The sequence below is a fragment of the Homarus americanus genome, unplaced genomic scaffold (genome assembly GCF_018991925.1).
Source record: "Homarus americanus isolate GMGI-L3 unplaced genomic scaffold, GMGI_Hamer_2.0 scaffold22250, whole genome shotgun sequence".
In the NCBI taxonomy this organism is placed as follows: domain Eukaryota; kingdom Metazoa; phylum Arthropoda; class Malacostraca; order Decapoda; family Nephropidae; genus Homarus; species Homarus americanus.
The window spans coordinates 1,421,830-1,441,591 of record NW_024741189.1 but is presented as its reverse complement, the minus strand read 5'-3'; the positions used below and the strand labels follow the sequence as shown (position 1 = coordinate 1,441,591).

Below are 19,762 nucleotides of genomic sequence, written 5' to 3'. Positions count from 1 at the left end.
TCATGGGATAGTTGGCTGAGTTAATGCTGTATAGTTGTTATAATGCACTACAGTTTTCTTCCTTGTTTTTACATATTCTAAGTCTATGTTTATCTTGTTACTTTTCTTTGTTTCTGTTAGTTTTGGGATTTATGTATACTGTACAGTGGCCCCTCGGTTAACGAGCACAATCCGTTCCAGAAGGTTGCTCGTTAACCGAAACCATTGTTTCAATGGGTTTTGGGGTAATTGGTTCCAGCTCACCGAAAATTGCCTAAATTCAACAAAAAAGGTAGAAAAGTACACTTACTTTGTGGTGTGTATGTAGAAGGCTCCTGGATGATGATGATGATGGGAATTAGAATGGGGGTGGAGGAGAAGAGAAGGCATTGGGGTGGAAGAGAAGTCACCCCATGGCGCCATTTCCCCCATAAAATTTTAGTTCTCTTGGTGTAATTCAAGATTATTTTCTTTAAATCAACACTGCACTGCATTATATATTGTCAATATGTAAAATAAATTTCAAAATGACCAATAATTTGCTTGCAAACACAGAAAAAAAGCTTTTAGTTGAAGAGAGTCTCAAGCAAGATGTTACCTCCACTGAAAAGACACAGAGACTGACGCCTGTATGGTGTGTTGAGAGGCTGGATGGCGCGCATAAAACTAGTTTCATTACCTTCAATTATGTTCAATAATTGTTAAAATGACTAAAAAAATTAATAATAAACTTTTAAAATGAATAGTATAAACTTCTTGATATTTACTAAAATGGTAAGGAATTTAAGCCCTAGAACCGATTACTGTATTGGCAGACTAATACTACAGCTGGTGGACCGCCAAATGCAAGCGAAAACATGTTGAGGTCGGCTCGTAAGAAACTCGTTAATCGAGGGATTGCTCGTTAACCGAAGTTAAGAATCTTATGGAAGGTAACTCGTTAACCGAGGCGCTCGTTAACCGAGGGACCACTGTACTGTACTGTACTGTACTGTAAGACAATGTGGCCTGGTGGTTCTCTTGATCATAGCAGATCCCGGGATATTCCTTGACCACTGTTTAGTTACACTCTACAGTACTGTATATGTCTTGTATTTTAAAAAGACTTATAATGGATGTTGGATATCCCCCCCATCAACTTGGAGCAGGTGCACAGGTCCCCACAGAGAGCATAGAACAATTGTCATGTGTACCTTTTGGAGCTACAGTCAAACCTCTACTTAATGGACTACTACAGTATATAGAGATGACAATCCATTTTAACGAGGGTCTGTTAAATGTGAAACCTCCCTCTAACAGATTTACACGTTATATAGAGGTCATACTGTATGGTTGAGAGCCCCAGACTTCCTTCTGATATGAAACAGCAAACTCTTAAAGTGTAATACATTATAAGGGCCTTACTGTATGTCACACTAAGGTTCTGAAACACCAGCTTATCTACAACACTGTCTCTGGATAAGCAGGTTACTCATAGATCAGGACCATGAGTTTGCAGTTTACAAATACAGTTCAGTACAATGGCTGTTATTTTCCATCATATGACTTACTATTGTCTAATGAAAAAGATTAAAACCAGTGTCAAGTTTATTTGTTGTACAAGACACTAAGAGAGTGTGTTAGTTAAGACACAAGACCAGTATATGCCAAGGTCGTGTATTTTTTAAGTCTGGCTTGTGATGTATATACAGTACAGTACAGAGCACTACACTACACTACACTACACTATAGTATATGGTTGATGGAATTACACTATTTTCCTCCTTTTTGTTGTAGTCGTAAATGGTTGTTTTCTTTCCTTCATAAGCTCTCTGGCTTCTCTTCTGCCTCAGTTATGTCAACTTCATGTTTGGATTATTAAAGCAACTCAGTTTATCAAGCTTTTTGTGGTGTTTAGGTCAGTTTTAGGCTGGGTGATGGTTCAACTGGTTTTGTAGTGGGGAATTAATGGTTCACTTTCTGTTCCTTGTGAATTCTTTACTTTCTCATTGACCAGCTTGGGGTGTATCTGGCTGTGACGCCCGCCTTTTCCACTGATTATTGGGGCACCACACATTAATGGCTTCTTCTCTCCTTGAGGATCATACCACTGAATAAGTGTATTGGGTAGTGAGTGCCACCCTCCCTACCCAATATTTACATATATGGTGCTGTACTCTATCTATAAATGGATCAACTCTCATAGGTTCACTTCTGCTTATCCCTAGGAAGGAACATTTGTAGCGCCACCTTGGCCCTCTCATCTAGCTAAAGGGTGTATGCTACAAGTGAGGACTTGAAACTGAATTTTTAATTTATAGCAGAAGCCCAGAGCCAGGTTCATGATTACTCAGCAATGCATAAAACTTCAAAATGGCAGAATGATTGATGGAGAGATGGCGGAGCAACAGCCAAGGCACAGAGCAGTATAGGGTAGTCACAACTGTAGGTGACCTTCAGCTTCTTGGGGCAACCTTTACACTTAATTTTCCTTAGTTGATGCTGAGGAATATGACCTTAAAAAAGGTTAATGTATCAGACCTACTGCCAGGTACACAACAGTACTGTACTGTATGTGGTCATAACCTTGAAGAAGGCAAGCATAGTACAGTACTGTACTGTATGTGGTCATAACCTTGAAGAAGGCAAGCATAGTACATTACTGTACTGTATGTGGTCATAACCTTGAAGAAGGCAAGCATAGTACAGTACTGTACTGTATGTGGTCATAACCTTGAAGAAGGCAAGCATAGTACAGTACTGTACTGTATGTGGTCATAACCTTGAAGAAGGCAAGCATAGTACATTACTGTACTGTATGTGGTCATAACCTTGAAGAAGGCAAGCATAGTACAGTACTGTACTGTATGTGGTCATAACCTTGAAGAAGGCAAGCATAGTACAGTACTGTACTGTATGTGGTCATAACCTTGAAGAAGGCAAGCATAGTACATTACTGTACTGTAATGACAGTTGTCTGTGGCTATTGCTTCATAATAGCATTTCAGGGTTGATTCCTCCTCTAGTAGGTTGACAGTAAGAGCAGCATTATCATATGATACTTAATATTTTTTTCTTTCTTAGAAATCCAGAAGAAACAATTTGAGGAGTAGAAGTTAATCATGGTGAATGTGTTGTATACTTCTTTTACCTGCTGGTGATCTCTCAAGTAGTGAATATGAATCTTCCTAAGGAAATAGTTATTATAAGTTTTAATCTTGTGTAGGGAATCTTAGTATAAGACTACCGGTACTCTACTCTGCTGCCAGTCTTGTAAACAAAATAATTATTGATGCTATGTATGGATTAACTTTTTATTTCAAATAGACTGCTTATTGGATACTGTACTGTACATTCATATAGAAATACTTGATAAATGCTTCTGTATGTGCCATGTTAGCTATGTTGCAGTAGTACTGTACAATGTACTCGTACACCTTGGTTATCCTGCACTGGTAGAGTGAGATAACTGCTGCTGGTTTGGTGAACTGATCCTGGCCACTCTCCTACCTCAAAATCATGAGTCATTTCCGTTATGTTCCCTGTAATTTGAATTTACTGCTTTACTGGGGGAAGGAAGCCAGTGGCTCTGGTAACCCATCCAGGCATGAAAGTGGTCGTTCCTGATGCGTTTGTCTTTCAGTAGTTGTGGACTAGTGTTTGTACAGGAGAAAACTAGATTTGTGTTAGGATCAATGAGGTACGGTACAGTATATATAATACAGTTGTGCACAGTTATTAAGTAGAATTTCTTCGCCAAAGTGATAAACAGAATAACTGCCAACATTCAGTAAACAAATCAAGAGTAACCCATCTGTAACAGTACAGAAGACAAACTAAACTCTTATTACACTTTTTCCTCCTAAATAATATATTGTACAGCTACAACACAAAGCTGGATAACAGTTCAGTACACTACACTACAACAGTACAGTACAATATATTAATAAAGGGAAATGAAATATCTTCAAATAGTGTGAAATTCAGGTCCAATATATAAATTATTAATCTTTTTCAAAATGCACAAGCAATGCAGTTGCCTGCAGTCAGGTCTAAAACTTGCCTTTGAATCTCCAACCAGTTTTGTGTCATAGTGAAACCGCATGTCTCTTTATTCTGCACTGTATTAGTTTGTTATACACATTTAAAACAAATGTACACAAAATTATCTGAACTTGGAAAAAATTCATTAATGGAGGAATTGTGCTCAAATATCTTCCAAATTAGGTGATTTTTGGTGAAGAATTACTGTAGTTGTTAGTGATAACTCACAGCAGTACAGGTATCCCCCTCTTTATGACTATACACTCTAACGTTAATTACATTTTAACATCCTCTCGCTGTTTATGTTTTAGGCAAAATCCACGTTAACGGTAGTTAGTGTCGGGCTAAACTCGTGGCCGGTACAGTATTCACTTCTCCATCCTCCACGCAGTTCACCGAGCCGCACGCTGCCACCGTGGGAACTACGGTCCCGCGCTTTCCTTCAACGTGATCGCATCTGCCCTCGCTCGCGTAACAAACGTTATTGATATTAAGCGTTGCATATCCCGTGATTGCTGATATATTTTGCCGTTATTAGTCAGAATAAAACGTTATCATTCAGATTTTACTCTTGTTTTGGTGACTGTGAAGTGATCAGTGTACAGTAACTCTGTAACTTTAAAAATGGCTGGCAAGTGTCCTGCTGACTCTCCCGCCTCTGGTAAATGCTAGGCACCAGACTTATTATTAGTGTTTAATTTTGTTTTTTCCAGTATTCCTTTAATTAGTGTAGTATCATTTTTCTAGGATACATGTCTGCATCAGACAGGCCAGGAACATATCCCATTGAAACCTATGTTAATAAGATCCCAATTTTTATTAATTCGGTTTATGTTAAGAGTTTTCAGGAATGCAATCCTATCATAAATAAGGGAATACCTGTATGTGTATAAGTATCATGAAATATTAAAACAAACAAGTTTCACTACTTGTAAACATGACTCCATGAAGGGATCAGCAGGTCCACACACACACACACACACTCTTGTTATTGTTTATTACATTATTTGTGAATTTACTGGATCAAAATAGTTTTCTGTAAAAAGGTTAGTGTCACCTGGACCAATAATGCTCTTCATTCTTTCTGTAGTTCTAAAATATAATTTTTCTTCTGGATTTCTGAAACTTTGAGGTTTTTATGTAAATGAAACACTGCAGTGGAATATATATAAATGTACTGTACACAGATATAGCTTACTGTGTTGTGTGGCAGAAGACATGTATTAATAAGTGCAGTACAGTATTGGGTGATTGAGAAAGAAAGTTGTGGAAGCCAACAACTTAATGTTTGGTTGATAATGCAGTTTATAAACAGAGAGAAATACAGTACAATATTTTATCTGTTGGTTAGATTTGCTAAATTGTTAAATACTAATGGTGGGGTGGCTACTGCTTAATGATTGGGAGGTTTACTCTGAGAGTAGTAAGGTGCCATACTGCTTAATGATTGGGAGGTTTACTCTGAGAGTAGTAAGGTGCCATACTGCTTAATGATTGGGAGGTTTACTCTGAGAGTAGTAAGGTGCCATACTGCTTAATGATTGGGAGGTTTACCCTGAGAGTAGTAAGGTGCCATACTGCTTAATGATTGGGAGGTTTACCCTGAGAGTAGTAAGGTGCCATACTGCTTAATGATTGGGAGGTTTACTCTGAGAGGAATAAAAGCTGCCTATGTAATGTACAATACTGTACTGTATTGTGTCTGAAATGTATGATATTCGTTCAAAATTGTTACAGGTATTTTTAAGGTTCAGTACAGTACTCATTTATATGTGTAAAACTTAATGATAATTTTAACAGTCAGAGAAGGAAGTAATATTCCCCAAAACTTAACTATTTTTATTTTAAATAGTTAGCAATATGTCACAAGCGATAGCTTTAGTTTTACGTAAAAAAATATCTAGCTGTAATAAGTTGGAATTTTGCTTTACTACAAACTTTTCTTAATTTCACAAATGTTGGAGTAAGTTTTTCCTTTTGTATGTGTAGTACAGTGGGTGTGCTGTGCTGTGCTGTGTTATGTTGGTTTTCAGTTTCTTGATTATGAACAAATATGAACGACGCCGATTGTTTGAATTTAAACTTGTGGTGCACGAGTTTATTACGTGTATGTCTTCAGGTTTCGGGATACACTATAGCCTTGTGCCTACTGAACTGCACAACAATTAAAACACGTCATTTACTGTGTGCTGCCGGTGAGAATTAATAAAATCATATTCTGTATTATACATTTTGGTCTGTTTTGTGTCCATAAATTATTATCCTCTTCTATTATTTGGTTACTACTGTATATGAGACTCTTGTTTTATCCATTAGTTTGAAGTCTGCAGCACACCTACAAGTCCACTGTTTCACTTCAATACTCTTTTGTTTATGCTAAATATTATATTCATTATGTATTTTGATTTTGTAATACTGTACTGTTCTATTAATTCAGGATGTGGGCTACAGTCGTCACACACATACTCCACACGGTTCTGTAATGGAAAGTGTGAATGAGAAGAAAGTGTCTACATAATTAATTCTGTGATGTATTACCCACTGGTTGCTATTGCAGTCATGTCATGTGAGGTCTGTTCCAGTGTGATTATTGTAAAGAATGTCAGAACAAGAGGTGGGTACAGGTGCTCCTTCTAAGATGGCAAAATTATGTAGTCGGTGCTCCTGCAGAAGAACTAAGCCCCCTCTCCCATGACACACACAAACACAAACACACGTTCCTATGCTTTGATTTTACCGTGATTTTTTAAGGTATGACCAAAAGTAATAGATAAAAATAAGTTTCAAGTTAGGCGTGGGATCACATATTCATTTTGCCGGATATGAATTATTGCACCTTAAGTATTTATTCATCCTGCCACTTGAAGTCTCTCTTAGCATCATATTGTGGCATTAGTTCATAACAGTTTGTTAGTGTTCACAGTTGACCAATCCCATAAATGGTCATGCTAGCGGGCAGTTACTCGTGCCCTTGTTAATCACCGTGTGTAAATACTTGTGATTTAGCCCTACACTCATCTGCTCGGTGCAAGGGACTTTTAATATCTATTGTGCGAGAGAGTAAGTAGTAACTAGATCATTTTTGACATAGACAAATTTATTACAATATTGTAAGTCATGTATGTAAATATATCTGTAAATAAAACATTATACAAAAGTAGAAGATACTTATACATTGACCCATAAGTGTAGATATAATATTTGTATTATTTTATACTGGCTGGGGTACTCAGTGTTGCCTGGGTTTGTTTTTGGTGAAGGAAAGTTGGGTGCTGCCACCACTCCTATAGCCTGTGTCCTTCCTTGAGAAACAATAACCAGATAAAAACTATGGGTGTGCATACTGTACTGTACTGTACTGTACCATACCAGTAAACACATTGTTGAGAATTGTGAAGGTGATCACGGTCATTTATGAATTCTCAAGATATACAAGTGAGTTGAGTTCTGTACAATACCTATGTGCTGTACAATATTTAGTTATTCACCTAAATTTTATTGATTTATTCTCCTTCATTATTTATGCTCGTCCACATGCTCTTTACATCAATCACAAATGGCATTGACTCTTTATTCACATCCTTTTGGAGATGAAAATTACCCCAAATCGAGTAATACAGTACTGATTAACTTCACAATTTGGTGCATCATAACTTTAGGCTTTATCTCATGGTAATTCAATAACAATTAGTTACATGGCAACTGTTCATAGAGTGAGATCCTGAAAGAGAGACATCAGTTTTGTCCCAAAAGGTACGGTGCATCAGGCCTTTAATAATGTCATCTGACTGTCCATCTCACATTGTTCGCCAGTGTTTATGAGAGTTCTCTTGTACAAACATGTAACTGTCCTCTGTGTAAAATGTACAACACAGTAATGCCTTCTGTGCAGACCATCAATGACTCATTCGTCTCAAGTGTTTTTTATAAATGTTTATTTATTTATATTAGGTTGTACAGTGCACTGAGTGTATCATACAGTGAGGGGCCTCAAGGCAGAACCTTTCCCTTGTTACGCCGTCTCTTAATTTACTTTAATATCCAGGTTCTAGGCGTAACCAAACAAAAAAAAGTGAAGTAAATCAAAAGGGGATAAAAATAAATAAAGTAAACCTTTAAGAATTTAATTAAATTAAATATTAACACAATAAAGAGCCTCGTAGGCTGTCACAACAAATTGATTCACTATCGAAACTTTTTAAGACACAAATGATACTAAACATCGAAACGTCAGAAGAACTGCTTAAACATATAGAATAAAAATAAAGCACTGGATTACGTTAACACTGCATAAACATACAGTGGGGTATGCTATAACGAACATAATTGGTTCCAGAACCTCATTCGTTATAGCATTCGTTCGTTATAGGATTAATCCGTTCCAGGCCCCCAAATACAACCACTTAACACTGAAAAAATTCTGTGGAAAATGTAAAAAACACGGTACTTTATCTTACCTTAGTGTTGTTCAGCATGCAGGACAGGAGGCAGAGGGGGAGGGGGGAGGAGAGAATTATGGAGAAGAGGTGGAAGGAGAGGAGTCATCCTTCCTAGTCCTCTTTGGTGACTGTCTTACAGGCACTTTGTCTGGAGGTTCTTTTGTTACCTTTGTAAAGAAGGAATCCAGGGTTGGCTGCTTCAACCTTGATTTCTGGACCTTCCAAAAATAGTTCATAACATTGTCATTAAACACACTGATGGCCTTTTGCACAGAACCAACATCAGGATGATAATCCTCAGCAAGCTTGGACAGTTTGCTCCAGCAAAAGAAAGCATCCTTGAGATCTTTGGCTGGAATGATGCGGCTTTCCTCCTTGTCCTCCTCCTCCCCTGACTCCTCAGAAGTTAAGTTCTGCTTCAGTGTCTCATTTTCCTCTTTGTGAAGCTCAAGCAGCTCCTCAGTGGACAGTTTCTTACTGTGCTCTTCCGCCAACTCCTCAACATCATCATCATCATCATCATCCACTTCCAGGCCCATGGAATTGCCCAGACACAATTTCATGAACAACAGCCTCTTCTTCTAACTCTTTGAAGCCTTCAAAGTCTCTTTGAAGGACACATTCAGGCCACAATGGCCTCCAAGCAGCACAAAGACACCTCACAGTAACCTCTTTCCAGGCTGAGGTAATTAAAAATACAGCGTCTGCTATATTGAAGTGACTCTTCCAAAATTCCTTCAAGCTAACATCACTGGAAGAAGTGGACGCAAAACATTTTCTAAACAGTGCCTTTGTGTACAGCTTCTTAAAGTTAGAAATTACCTGTTGATCCATGGGCTGGATGAGAGGTGTTGTGTTGGGTGGCAAGAAGTGCACAGTGATGAAGTTGAACTCCTCTGGCAATTCAACCATCAAATTAGGATGGTGGGCTGGTGCATTGTCCATCACCAACAAAGCTTTCAGTGGAAGATTATTCTCCCTGAGGTATTCCCGAACACTGGGTCCAAACACCTCAATCACCCTCTCAGAGAATAAATTCCTGGTCACCCAAGCCTTTGGGTTTGACCGCCACATAACACCAAGGCGGGTCTTCCTAATTTTTTTGAAAGCTTTGGGGTTTTCTGCATGGTACACAAGGAGTGGCTTTATTTTGCAGTCACCAGAAGCATTAGCACAAAGAAGGAGGGTAAGCCTGTCTTTCATTGGCTTATGGCCAGGGACAGAAGTTTCCTCCCTTGTAATGTATGTACGGCGAGGCATTTTTTTCCAAAAAAGTCCAGTTTCATCACAGTTGAATACCTGCTGAGAAACAAAGCCTCCCTCTTTAATCACATTAAAAAAATGTCATGGTGTTCCTTAGCTGCTTCAATATCTGCACTAGCAGCATCACCATGTCTCACAACACTATGTATTTTATTTCTCCTTCTGAAACCAGTAAACCACCCCTTGGTACCCCTAAACACTGGCACATCACTATCACTTGCACTGGGAGTCTTGGCTTTAAGGTCCTCAAACAATTGTCCGGTCTTCTCACAAATTATAGCTTCACTAATGCTATCACCTGCCATTTCGTTCTCCTTTATCCACAACAAGAATAAATTTTCCATCTCCTCAATCACATTACACCTTGCTTTGCTAAGTCTAGAGATTCCCTTAGCCACTTGCACTGTTTTTAATTCCTCTTTATTCTTTAAAATCGTACATATACAGTTAACCCTCACTTTACGCGGTTAATGTAACCCGGAGGGTCCCGCGTAAAGTGAGAAACGCGTAAAGTGAATAACATATGTTACGAACCCCTCCACCCAGCACTACGAACCACGCCATCTATTGTCCTGATCTACCTACCCAGCACCACGAGCAACGCCATCTAGGGACGAGACACGAGTATGACTCGTCTTAGTTACCACTCCGAGGTTTCCCTTCTCCATATCCTGGTTGTTGCGTCACCTCCTCAAAGTCTTCTTTGTCGGCTCCAATTCGAGGAGAGAGACTTGGCTCTGGGAAGTGACCACAGGATCATCTATCCTCTAAACCTACGTGCAGTGACTACCTACCGTCTTCTACAATACTCAGCCTTACTCGTCAGCCATCTCAGCTCCTCACTTAAGTACTTGTATTTTGTATTAACTCCCCCACGTCCACTTGCTTCAAGATTGTTTATGTTGTATTAATATGTATATACTGTTAATGTTTAGGTTAAGTTTGGTTAAGGGTAATTTATAAGCTGAATATTTTGTTAAGGGATTTATGGTACTCTATTATATACAACGAAAACTCGCATCCTTTGTCTACCCTTTTATAGTCCGATTGTCTTTGTTTTTTTTTATTGTTGTTACCTGTTGGGATCTGGGTAGACGTATAACTATATTCTAAATCCCCAACTCGTAACACATAACATATGGGATTAATTGAAATGGAGTCCGGGCTGATCCCCAAACTCCACTTTTTGACGACACACAACTATGTTGTAGTAAAAATATTATCTTAACTTTATGATGGTATGCACACACAATTAATAATTAAGAGAAATATCAATAATATTAGGTTTTTTAACACTTACATTAGTAGAAAAAATGGCTGGGCACACGGGGATGGGCGGTTGGTTCCGAGGCAGAGGGCAGATTATTGGCCCTCACCTGTGTCACTTGTATCAATTGTATCACTATCCACCACAGAGGCTTGCAGGGCCTCTTTGTCAAACTCCCCAAAGTCCATATAAGTCCATATCCTCACCATAATTATCACTATCACTGACTTGGGCCGGCTGTGGTGGGTGGCGGGTGAAGAACTGGTAATGTTTTGATGACTGGGCGACCTTGTGCGCACCATGTTCGCGCAGCTTACACAACATGGCGGATGGCGGGAGGTTTGGATCCAAAAATGGCGTGGCTCGCCAGCCGCTCTCCGCGTAAAGGGGTACACGCACCGCGGAATGTGAGCATCCTGTGTTCTGGCAGGGCACCGCGTAAACGTGGACACGCGGAATGTGGGACCGCGTAAAGTGAGGGTTAACTGTAGTTGATTTAGCCATCCCATACTCATCACTAAGTTTCGCAATGCTTGTTCCATCCTCACGTTTCTTTATGATTTCTTTCTTAGTTTCAAGAGTTATGAGCTTTCTCACTCGCTTTGGACGATTCATTGTCACAATTGTACACTTGTATAACAAAATATTTATACAAATAACTCTATTTCCACATCAAGAGACGAAATTTCAACAATAACAGTGGTGCACTGGCTACACAATGAGACAAAGATGGCGCCTGACGCTCTTGTTGTGAGTCGCGGTACAACAATATTCATGTGCCAGGCGAAATAGTCCCGTTTTCATCCGTGTTCGTTGTAGGAGTTGCGTTCGTTATAGCATTCTCAATTTTTTAGGTAAAACTGTTCGTTATAGGAATATTCGTAGTAGGATCCGTTCGTTATAGCATACCCCACTGCATATAATAACTAACACTGAAATTAACTATAGTGAAACAACACTGAAATACTTAAATGTAACTAAGCAAACACTGATGGACACATAAGAGACATGAATAGGTACTCACATAGATATACCACATTGGTGGCGACAAGAACAACACAGAAATAAAATAAAGTATAAGTAACAGGTGACGGGTGTCACTCAAAAAAACGTGGACTGAATGACAGGAGGACTGGACTGAACTCCGTCTGCTGGTGGGGTACTATATATAAGGTCGGCTCCCGCCAGTGCGACACGCCGGTGAAACATGGGTCGTTTAACAATGCAGATGGTCGTTAGAAAAACAAAGAATGCTTGTTACAATACTAAATGAAGAAATAAGATGGGCTTGAACAAATAATGACAGTTAAAACCTTAACAGCACAGGGTAAGGTGACTAGAATATACAGTTGTACCCCACTTAACGCGGTCAATTGAACCCAGAGGGTCCCGCGTTAAGTGAAAACCGCGTTAAGTGAATAACAGAACATATGGGATTAATTCTAATAGAACCCAGCCCGACCCCCAAACTCCACTTTTTGACGACAAATAACTATGTTGTAGTAAAAATAACATCTTAATTTTATGATGGTACATGCACACAATTAATACTTAAGAGAAATAGAGAAATACAGTCGCCAAGTTAATGTCCATTCAAATAATGGACTCAACTCCCTCCCCCTCTTCTCACACTACACTCACTGGCTCTTCCCTCTGAGAAATTTTTGGGGGAAAACCAGGTATAGTAATAAATAATTCCTCAAACTAAAGTTAGGATAATATAATTGACATTGCTGGATTCCTTGTAAGACCAGGAATATTTTGAATATAAATGTCATATATTTTTCACAAAAGATAACATATTTACTCAGAATAAACTTTACATCTAAAATTTGTATGTCTAATGCAAAATCTATGATGTTTATATTCAAAATGATCAGCAAATTGTAAGAATTCCAGCAATGTAAATTATATTCTGGCCGGATAATTTGTATGAATTTTATGAGCTAAAACAAATATCTTCAGTTAATAAAAAAAAAAAAATATTCTTCGACACTATCTGTCAATCAAAGTACCCCACCTTGCCTTCCCCCCCTCTTCCAACCGCGTGGTCAGTCCCAACCCTCCCCCCACCCCCCACCAATCCTCCATTCAAGAGTTTTTAACATTTAGTATTAAATAATACCTCAGATTAAAGTTAGGATAATATAATTGACATTGCTGGATTCCTTGTAAGACCAGGAATATTTTGAATATAAATGTCATATATTTTGGACAAAAGATAACATAATTACCTAGAGAACAATTTTTATCTAAAAATTGTATGTTTAATGCAAAATATATGTTGTTTATATTCAAAATGATCACCAAATTATAAGAATTCCAGCAATGTAAATTATATTCTGACCGGGTAATTTGTATGAATTTTATGAGCTAAAACAAATATCTTCAGTTAATAAAAAAAAAAATAATTCTTCACTGGGTAACAGATGGTCGGTCGGTCGGTCCCTCCCTCCCCCCCACCCCCCACCACCACCGTCCCAAGGAGATGTGTGGGATAACCACTAAATTTTAATAAATAATACCTCAAACTAAAGTTAGGATAATATAATTGACATTGCTGGATTCCTTGTAAGACCAGGAATATTTTGAATATAAATGTCATATATTTTGGACAAAAGATAACATAATTACCTAGAGAACAATTTTTATCTAAAAATTGTATGTTTAATGCAAAATATATGTTGTTTATATTCAAAATGATCACCAAATTATAAGAATTCCAGCAATGTAAATTATATTCTGGCTGGGTAATTTGTATGAATTTTATGAGCTAAAACAGGCAGTCAGGCAGGGTGGCGGGTGGGGGGTGGTGCGAATCTAAAAATAGCTCTCGAGCCGGACACTCACCGCGTATATGATGAAAAATGCCGCGTTAAGTGAAAGTTCAGCTTTGGCAAGGCACCGCGTATATGCGAAAACGCGTTAAGTGAAAGCGCGTTAAGCGGGGTAATACTGTATAATAGTAACTGATGATTAGGGGAAATGAAGAAGAGAAATTAAAGAATATCACTATCAGAAGAGAGGATGTTCTTAAGAAGATAAATAAATTAAAGAAGACAAAATCCCCAGGGCCGAATGAAATTTTCCCTCGAGTTTTGAGAGAGTGTAAGGAACAGATTAGCGGACCCCTCGTAAATATATTTACAAAATCATTACAATCGGGAGTTGTGCCAGACTTGTGGAAGCAGGCAAATGTAGTACAATACCCATATTCAAAAGGGGAGACAGAGCATCAGCGTCAAATTACTGGCCGATTTGTTTGAAGTCAGTAGTGGGGAAATTTCTTGAATCAATTATTGAAAATAACATCTGATTGCATTTTGAGAAAAACAAATTAATCTACAACTCTCAACATGGGTTTACAAAGGGAAAATCTTGTCTAACAAATCTGCTGACGTTTTTTAGGAAAGTCTTTGAGGTAGTAGATAATGACGAAAATTACGATGTTATTTACTTAGACTTTAGCAAAGCGTTTGACAGAGTACTGCATCAGAGGCTTCTGAGAAAAGTTTAGGCTCATGGTATCGAGGGGAAAGTTTAAAATTGGATAAAATCATGGCTCACCGATAGAACACAGAGGGTCAGCATAGATGGTGTTCATAATCTACATAAACGATCTAGATACTGGGATCAGCAGTGACATAAGCAAGTTTGCGGATGACACCAAAATAGGGCGGCAGGTTAATTCAGGCCAGGATGCAAATGCACTACAGGAGGATTTAAATAAACTGCAGGAGTGGTCAGAAAAATGGCAAATGAAATTCAACACCAGCAAGTGCAGCATACTTTTTTTTTTTTACAGGAATTAACCCACCCGGGCACAGGTCAAACGACCCACAACGGAGCCTGGGGGGGCGAAAAAAAAAAGAACGGAAAGAAATTGTAAATAAAGAAAAAAAAAGTTATTTTTACTTTTACTTTACTTTTATCCTCTTCGCCACTGATCAGCTTGTTAGCCGCTTGGGCGATCGGTCACGTCTCTGTCACGCACTGTGGGCAAATACTGGGCATGCACCGGCTCCTGAATGTACCTGAACCCGCTCCAGTGTTGGTCAAGTCTTCTCTTGAAAGAGCTCACACTCGGTGCCGTCACAACACTCTCTGGTAGATTGTTCCAAGAGTTTACAACCCTCACTCCGAAAAAGTTTGTCCTCACGGTTTTCTGGACTTGCAGCTTCTTCAATCTTGAGCTGTGACCCCTTGTGGGGCGAGCGTCCGCCAGCTCCAAGTAAGGACACTCAACTGAGTAGTGCCCCCTGAGATGCTTATACACCTCAACTAGGTCCCCCCTTGCCCGTCTGTGGTATAAGCTAGGCAAGTTCAGGCGCTCCAATCTCTCAGGGTAGCTGAGGTGCCGAAGTGCAGGCACCAGTTTGGTGGCCCTCCTTTGAACATTTTCAACCAACTGACAGTCCCTAGCATATCTCGGGGACCAGATGGGGTGACAGTACTCCAGATGGGGAAGCACTTCACTCCTGAAGATCGTCACGAGGGACGGACCGTCTAGATATCTGAACGACCTTCTTATAAGACCCAATAATTTATTTGCCTGATTTACCTTCTTCTCACAATGGCCCGAGAACTTCAGCTCATTGTCAACATACACACCTAGGTCCTTCTCACACACAGTCTCAACTAGTGCATTTTCTTCATCCCGTTGGGACATATGATACGCCTCCTTACCGTTGGTACGCCCCAGGTGCATCTCTTACACTTCGTGACATTGAATCTCAGCAGCCATTTCTTCGACCATTCCTGGAGCCCACAGAGGTCCTTCTGCAGCTCTTCACAGTCCGCTTGGTTCTTAATTTCCCGAAATAACTTGCCATCATCGGCAAACATTTGTATGGAGGAGTGTACAACGTCAGGCATGTCATTTATGAAACAAACAAACAACAGCGGGCCCAATACACTACCCTGCGGTACCCCACTTGTTACAGGTACAGATGACGATTTCGTGCCATTAATCACCACACACTGCTTGCGGTCATGTAGAAAGTCTTCTATCCACGCTAGGACATTTCCCCGAATTCCGTACCCTTCCAGTTTGATTTTCAGCCTTTCGTGGGGTACACTGTCGAAAGCCTTGGCAAAATCTAGGTAAATATTGTCGATATTACCACCCCGTTCTAGAATATGGGTCCAAATATCCAATACCTTGAGCAATTGTGTTAAGCAAGAGCGCCCCGGCATAAAACAGTGTTGGCAATCTTTTACAAGGTTGTTTCGTAGTAGATGTTCCATCGCGGCATCTCTGATAATACTCTCAAGTACTTTACATATTATGCTGGTCAGGCTCACCGGTCTATAGTTGTTCGTGGAGAGACTATCGCCCTTCTTGAAGATAGGACTCACATAAGCCACTTTCCATTCACTGGGGACCATTTGTTCATCCAGGCATTTACAAAACAGAATCTTCAGGGGCTCTGCAAGCTCGTTGCACAGCTCTCTTAGCACTCTAGGATGCACCATGTCAGGTTCGGGACTCTTATGGACCTTTAGCCTGGACAGTTTATTTCTAATACCCTCTTCTGTGAACACAATGTGGGTCAGTGCTGTGTCGAACCGTCTGTCCTCAAACGCAGGAAGGTTAGTTGCATCCTCTCTTGTGAACACTGAGGAAAAGAAGCTGTTCAATGCCTCAGCTTTATCCTGGTCAGAATCTGCGTAACTACCATCTTCAAGCCTGTATTAATCTACACCACGAAGATGCCGGAAAATCAGCTTTTTAAAGTGAGACAGATTGTAAGAGCATGGACACACAGAAGAAGGCAGAGCATTCCACAGTTTGATTGTGTGAGGAAAGAAGGAGGTACTATAACGGGTTATTCTCGTGTGACCGACATCCACAGAGACACGGTGGGCACCGCGGGCAAGATGTGTGTTACGAACCCACGGCCTTGCCAGCGGTACACAGGAGGCCAAATCCACCGAACATTGCCCGTTAAAGTACCTGTAAAAGAGAGAGAGAGTGAAGCAACATTGTGGCAAAGAGAAAGGGAAGAGAGATTGTCGACTAAAGGAGGAGAGTTAATAAGACGAAATGCCTTTGATTCCACCCTATCTAATAGTTGGACAGAAGAAGAGCCACCCCAGATATGAGAGCAGTACTCCAAGCTGGGATGAATGAATCCCTTATATCTATGTCTGTCTTAGATACCCCCAAAATGTTCTACACTATTGAGGGTATACGCAAACACTTGTTATCTTGAAAATAGGTTCTTATTCTCGTACGGGAGACAAATACAGAGGTACAAATAAACAGTGGGCTTCCACACCATAAGGACAAGCGAACTCCACTCCCTGTATCACTCTACGCTGGCATGTACAGATGCCAGCGTTCACAAGCTGAATACATAATATGTAAATATGATAATTCATACAGGTAGTTCTGCTATAACGTGATAGTTGTGTTCTTGTGTACTGCGCACATCATTGTCATTCCTAAAAACCCCATTTAATTCATATTACGCTATATAACATTCAAATCCACAGCGCTTGTAGAACCTCAGAAAACGGGAAACATTGATAAAGGATAACTCACCTACTCAATGTTACTAGACCATGTGTTGTATTGTACCCAGGTACAGTTATATCATATTAATTGTATGTATTCATAGCATTAAGGAGAACTCAGGGTTTCCATAAGATGAATGTTAAAAGTCCAGTTGAGCCAGACGCGGACTAGTGTACTGTAGGACTAAGTGGCGATCAGGGTTTGAAGGTCATACTATTTACGTCTGTGAACGTGTAGCGAACATAACTTCCACAGATATCATATGAAAATACATGAGAACAATGATCTGGAAAAAGGATAAATGTATCAGAACTATGTGAGGTGTTGGAAGTGACCCAGAAACTATACTTGAAAGGAAATATCTTGTATGCGTCGGTATGAACTTAATACACCTCGTATCCTCACGTGACATATACCCACAACAGGTACAGTGATCAGAGAATCTTATGTCTGTTTTCAAATAGTGCAATGTGTGAGAGGAGGATCCCTCATTACAGTTTTAAGTGAAGTTGATACACCCCCGCCATGAACATTCAGCCTTTGTTTTAAGGCGCGTCATGTACCCGCCTCGGGTGCGCCGCGTTGATATTATAACCCAATGAATTTACCCACGAACTAGCAAACCAAGACCTTACCTTAGAGGGGAATTTAGGATTAAAATATGTGTTTATACGGCATGAGTGACAATATACCGAAAAGTGTTCAGGTGAGAACCGTAAGAAATAAAAGTAAAAATTGATGATTGGAAACTGTAGGCCTATGCGGTGACGAGGGACAGGGCACTGCCCTCAGTACCCTCCGTTCTACCGTCACCTCAGATCAGTGTCCTATCGGGCTATATCCCACCCTATAATTAAGGCTTATATAGAAGTTATTACAGTTTAAAGCTTTGCCTGATGTATAAGTGTAATACTGTAGTAATGTGTTAGGGTGTGTGATAACCGCCCGTCAGGCATTATTTCTCAGTACCCTCCGTTCTACCATCACCTCAGGTTCCATGCGGTCGGAGTGCCTTGCTGCCCGGCAGCCATTATCCGTATGAGCGTCCCAACAGGTGGTGACTACTCCCAGCTATGCCAATCCACTGTGAACCTGTGGATTTCCAGCACCTCACTCCAAATGAGTAGTAACAAATAAGGAGACCGTGAGAAACTCTGCGGTCGTCACTTGGAGCGACCTATAATACCAGGCGTAGAAGTAGTACTGGTATGTCTCTTGGTGAAGCCCTCGTCTTTACCCACCGAGGGCGGTGTGAGAACGAGGTGCCTGTTGTGTATACCTGAAAGTTACAAGGAGTCCCATACCTGCAGGGGTGGATTGTAACATGTGTGTTGAGATGGTGCTACTATGTATGATAACCGACAGTGCTATAATCCATACAGGTGGAGCAGTCTGATGTGTTAAGGGATAGTGTAAGAAGGAATGACCGAGGTAAGGAGGTCACAGATTGTTATGCAATAAGTATGTGGATGACACGCCATTAATGTAAGACATCTGGTGCCCATCTGGGTAACCAACATTTTCGTTGTTCTTCTGAGGAAGACCAATTCATTTGTATGTTTTTTTACCAGTATGCTTTATAAGGAATAAATTAATTAAGACATGTTATGGAATCACCCTTCTTTCCCCTTATCGATCTGGTCAATGGAAAACCCAACCCAATGCCTAGTCCACTCTGCACGCTACCTAACGAGCTACATGCTGTCCAGAGGGGGTCTGGTGGCAGCGACCCTTAGAAATTAAGATTAGATTTAAGTATTCCCCCTTAGGATTAGTGACCCCAGTCTGGCAGTATAAATTGGTGGCAGCGGTGGGATGGTTTTTAATCATTGATCAAATCCGAGGGAATTGAAGCTGTGATTTAAGTTGCAGAAAAAGAACAATAATAGAGAAGGTAAGGGTGGTGTAGGTGTTGGAAAAAACCCGCCCCCTTACATAGGTGGCACGGGGGTGATGTAATTTACATGGTATCAGATCAGGAAGAATAAATGTGATGCTGTGGGAATTTTTGTTTTGTGGTTTTAAAGAGAAATTGAAAACAGTTCACGGCAAATACCTTACTTGAAGTTAGGTTAGAACAATTGCCTCCAGAAAATTAGAAATCTGTTTTAAAGTAAAGTGTACAGTGAAGTGTTTAAAATTGAAAAGTTTAGTGTTGAAAAATGTCTGAGAATCATAGCTTAGCTACCTAACTATTTTTTGTTGCATTCTTTTGTGAATCTCAGAGAAGTGTTGTTGTATACTAAGGTACTATTTTTTGGGGGGGTGCCT

General features: G+C 39.9%; 1 long non-coding RNA gene across 1 annotated transcript; it reads left to right on the top strand.

Annotated features, from left to right (window-relative positions):
• The first annotated feature begins 864 nt into the window (after positions 1-864).
• On the top strand, positions 865-7,162 carry LOC121875621. The gene is made up of 2 exons (XR_006090644.1): positions 865-5,597; positions 5,645-7,162. It is a non-coding gene; the product is annotated as an uncharacterized LOC121875621 (long non-coding RNA).
• Positions 7,163-19,762: the final 12,600 nt, after the last annotated feature.